The following is a 5,343-nucleotide window of genomic DNA, read 5'->3' as shown; positions in this document are numbered from 1 at the left end:
GCAAACACTGAAAAGGGAAATAGACTCATACACCATAATAGTTGGAGACTTCAATTCACCGCTCTCATCAATGGACGGAACATCTAGACAGAGGATCAATAAAGAAATAGAGAATCTGAATATTACTATAAATGAGCTAGACTTAACAGACATTTATAGGACATTACATCCCACAACAGCAGGATACACCTTTTTCTCAAGTGCTCATGGATCATTCTCAAAGATAGACCATATGCTGGGTCACAAAGCAAGTCTTAACAAATTTAAAAAGATTGAAATCATACACAACACTTTCTCGATCATAAAGGAATGAAGTTGGAAATCAATAATAGGCAGAGTGCCAGAAAATTCACAAATACATGGAGGCTCAACAACACACTCTTAAACAACGAGTGGGTCAAAGAAGAAATTGTAAGAGAAATTAGCAAATACCTCGAAGCAAATGAAAATGAAAACACAACATATCAAAACTTATGGGACGCAGCAAAGGCAGTGCTAAGAGGGAAATTTATTGCCCTAAATGCCTATATCAGAAAAGAAGAAAAGGCAAAAATGCAGGAATTAACTGTCCACTTGGAAGAACTGGAGAAAGAACAGCAAACTAATCCCAAAGCAAGTAAAAGGAAAGAAATAATAAAGATTAGAGCAGAAATAAATGAAATTGAAAACATGAAAACAATAGAGAAAATCAATAAGACCAGAAGTTGGTTCTATGAGAAAATCAATAAGATTGATGGGCCCTTAGCAAGATTGACAAAAAGAAGAAGAGAGAGGATGCAAATAAATAAGATCAGAAATGGAAGAGGAGACATAACTACTGACCTCACAGAAATAAAGGAGGTAATAACAGGATACTATGAACAACTTTACGCTAATAAATACAACAATTTAGATGAAATGGACAGGTTGCTGGAAAGACATGAACAACCAACGTTGACTCAAGAAGACATAGATGACCTCAACAAACTAATCACAAGTAAAGAAATTGAGTTAGTCATTCAAAAGCTTCCTAAAAAGAAAAGTCCAGGACCAGACGGCTTCGCATGTGAATTCTATCAAACATTCCAGAATGAATTAGTACCAACTCTCCTCAAACTCTTCAAAAAAATCGAAGCGGAGGGAAAACTACCTAATTCATTCTATGAAGCCAACATCACCCTCATACCAAAACCAGGCAAAGATATTACAAAAAAAGAAAACTCTTTAATCCAATCTCTCTAATGAATATAGATGCAAAAATCCTCAATAAAATTCTAGCAAATCGTATCCAACAACACATTAAAAGAATTATACATCATGACCAACTAGGATTCATCCCAGGTATGCAAGGATGGTTCAACATTAGAAAATCAATTAATGTAATACACCATATCAACAAATCAAAGCAGAAAAATCACATGATCATCTCAATTGATGCAGAGAAGGCATTTGACAAGATTCAACATCCTTTCCTGCTGAAAACACTTCAAAAGATAGGAATACAAGGGAACTTCCTTAAAATGATAGAGGGAATATATGAAAAACCCATAGCTAATATCATCCTCAATGGGGGAAAATTGAAAACTTTCCCCCTAAGATCAGGAACAAGACAAGGTTGTCCACTATCACCACTATTATTCAACATTGTGTTGGAGGTTCTAGCCAGAGCAATTAGACAAGAAAAAGAAGTACAAGGCATCAAAATTGGAAAGGAAGAAGTAAAACTATCACTGTTTGCAGATGATATGATACTATACGTCGAAAACCCGGAAAAATCCACAACAAAACTACTAGAGCTAATAAATGAGTACAGCAAAGTAGCAGGTTACAAGATCAACATTCAAAAATCTGTAGCATTTCTATACACTAGTAATGAACAAGCTGAGGGGGAAATCAAGAAACGAATCCCATTTACAATTGCAACTAAAAGAATGAAATACCTAGAAATAAATTTAACTAAAGAGACAAAAAACATATATAAAGAAAACTACAAAAAACTGTTAAAAGAAATCACAGACCTAAATAGATGGAAGGGCATACCATGTTCATGGATTGGAAGACTAAATATAGTTAAGATGTCAATCCTACCTAAATTGATTTACAGATTCAATGCAATACCAATCAAAATCCCAACAACTTATTTTTCAGAAATAGAAAAACCCATAAGCAAATTTATCTGGAAGGGCAGGGTGCCCCGAATTGCTAAAAACATCTTGAGGAAAAAAAACGAAGCCGGAGGTCTTACACTGCCTGACTTTAAGGCATATTATGAAGCCACAGTGGTCAAAACAGCATGGTATTGGCGTAAAGATAGATGTATCGACCAATGGAATCGAATAGAGTGCTCAGATATAGACCCTCTCATCTATGGACATTTGATCTTTGATAAGGCAGTCAAGCCAACTCACCTGGGACAGAGCAGTCTCTTCAATAAATGGTGCCTAGAGAACTGGATATCCATATGCAAAAGAATGAAAGAAGACCCATCTCTCACACCCTATACAAAAGTTAACTCAAAATGGATCAAAGATCTAAACATTAGGTCTAAGACCATAAAACAGTTAGAGGAAAATGTAGGGAGATATCTTATGAATCTTACAATTTGAGGCGGTTTTATGGACCTTAAACCTAAAGCAAGAGCACTGAAGAAGGAAATAAATAAATGGGAACTCCTCAAAATTAAACACTTTTGTGCATCAAAGAACTTCATCAAGAAAGTAGAAAGACAGCCTTCACAATGGGAGACAATATTTGGAAATGACATATCAGATGAAGGTCTAGTATCCAGAATTTATAAAGAGATTGTTCAACTCAACAACAAAAAGACAGCCAACCCAATTACAAAATGGGAAAAAGACTTGAACAGACACTTCTCAGAAGAGGAAATACAAATGGCCAAAAGGCACATGAAGAGATGCTCAATGTCCCTGGCCATTAGAGAAATGCAAATCAAAACCACAATGAGATATCATCTCACACCCACCAGAATGGCCATTATCAACAAAACAGAAAATGACAAGTGCTGGAGAGGATGCGGAGAACGAGGCACACTTATTCACTGTTGGTGGGAATGTCAAATAGTGCAACCACTGTGGAAGGCAGTTTGGCGGTTCCTCAAAAAGCTGAATATAGAATTGCCATATGACCCAGCAATACCATTGCTGGGAATCTACTCAAAGGACTTAAGGGCAAAGACACAAACGGACATTTGCACACCAATGTTTATAGCAGCGTTATTTACAATTGCAAAGAGATGGAAACAGCCAAAGTGTCCATCAACAGACGAGTGGCTAAACAAACTGTGGTATATACATACGATGGAATATTATGCAGCTTTAAGACAGGATAAACTTATGAAGCATGTAATAACATGGATGGACCTAGAGAACATTATGCTGAGTGAGTCTAGCCAAAAACTAAAAGACAAATACCGTATTGTCCCAATGATGTGAATCGACATTCGAGAATAAACTTGGAATATGTCATTGGTAACAGAGTCCAGCAGGAGTTAGAAACAGGGTAAGATAATGGGTAATTGGAGCTGATGGGATACAGACTGTGCAACAGGACTAGATACAAAAACTCAAAAATGGACAGCACAATAATACCTAATTGTAAAGTAATCATGTTAAAACACTGAATGAAGCTGCGTCTGAGCTATAGGGTTTTGTTTTGTTTTGTTTTGTTTTGTTTGTTACTATTACTACTTTTATTTTATTTCTATATTAACATTCTATATCTTTTTCGGTTGTGTTGCTAGTTCTTCTAAACTGATGCAAATGTACTAAGAAACGATGATCATGCATCTATGTGATGATGTTAAGAATTATTAAGATTGCATATGTAGAATGGTATGATTTCTAAATGTTGGGTTAATTTCTTTTTTTCCGTTAATTAATAATAATAAAAAAAAATCCATCCAGGGCTCCTATATCCCAACCACCAAGTTATGCTCTAGGCTTCTATGATCAGGCTAAGGTCTAGCCTTACGTTCCACCCTTCCCCTCCGGCATCCCACACCCTGTAATAACCAAACCAATAGTCAAACCCTTCCGGAAGGTACCGTGCCTGTTCCCACCTCTCCACCCCTGCCTGGGCTGCTCCTTTTGGAATGAATACCTATGGCCACACCTCCCCCAACCCCAGTTCTGCAGCCTTTGGAACCTACCTCACATACAAATGGCCAGGAAACTTTGGAACAGCCTCACAGCCTCACAATTAATAAAAAAAAAAAAAAGACGCAGGTAAAACACCAGATACATTTTGCCTATCAGACTGGCAAAAGTAACAGGACTGCTATGGCTCAGTGTAGGCTCTCTTACTTGCTGTTTGGTATGGTGTGAATGGAGGCAACCCTTTTACAGGACACCTTGGCACTTGTATCCACATTTTTAATTATCAGGTCTTATTATAAGGAAATAGAGAAGTATAGAGATATTAATGAAAGCATTTTTAGTACAGTGTCTTTTATTACACCAAAATCTGGGTGTCTATCAGTAGAGGAGTAGTTAAAAAAAACTATGGAATATCCACAGAATAAAATAGTATACAGATTTTTTTAAGTGAGAAAGTTCATTGTACATTAAGGAAAGATATCTGTGATACGTTATGAAGTCGAAATGTCTAGTTATAAAATATTACATGTTACGTTCCTATTTACTTAAAAGCAGGGAAACATAAATTTAAATAAAAGAAAATATTAAATGATATTAAGTAGCATTTAAATATTAGATATTATTTAGTAAATAATAGTAAAAGCTATTAAATGAATAAATCTATTTTTAAGAAAAAAAAATACTGCTCACATGACTCAGTAGTTGAGTGGCTGTTATGGCTTGACGAGCAGCCCTTCACATTCCTATACAAGAATGTGTTTATACTTTCTCCTGCTGACATGCCAAATCCTTGTTTTCCTCATTTGACTCTTATAAATAAAACCAGTGCACATAATTTTTCATGTGCATGTGTTTACCTGTATTTACATGAAGTTAGAATTTCTAAGTCACAAATAAAGTGCATGATTAATTTCAGAAGAAACTCAGAATATGGTTTTCAGAGAAGTCATAACATTTTATAGGTCAACCAGCAACCTTGAAGGTTCTACTTGATTTATGTCCTACCAACATTTCATGTTAGATTTTATAATTTTAGCAATTTCAATAGCTATAAATAAGCATTTCATTTTAAATATTTTATTATTAAATTTGTATTTTTACAGGAAACTAAAGCAGGGTGAAGAGGCAAGGGGCCAGACAGAGGTAGAGGAGGTTTATGTCTCACTTCCCCATGAGTCTGGAGCACTGTGGGTGTACGGGTGCTGGCATCAAGTATTGAGCAGTAATAGACAGCCTCATCCTCAGGCTG

Source organism: Tamandua tetradactyla, chromosome 12, assembly GCF_023851605.1.
Source record: "Tamandua tetradactyla isolate mTamTet1 chromosome 12, mTamTet1.pri, whole genome shotgun sequence".
Lineage (NCBI taxonomy): Eukaryota > Metazoa > Chordata > Mammalia > Pilosa > Myrmecophagidae > Tamandua > Tamandua tetradactyla.
Note: the sequence above shows the minus strand (reverse complement) of the source record.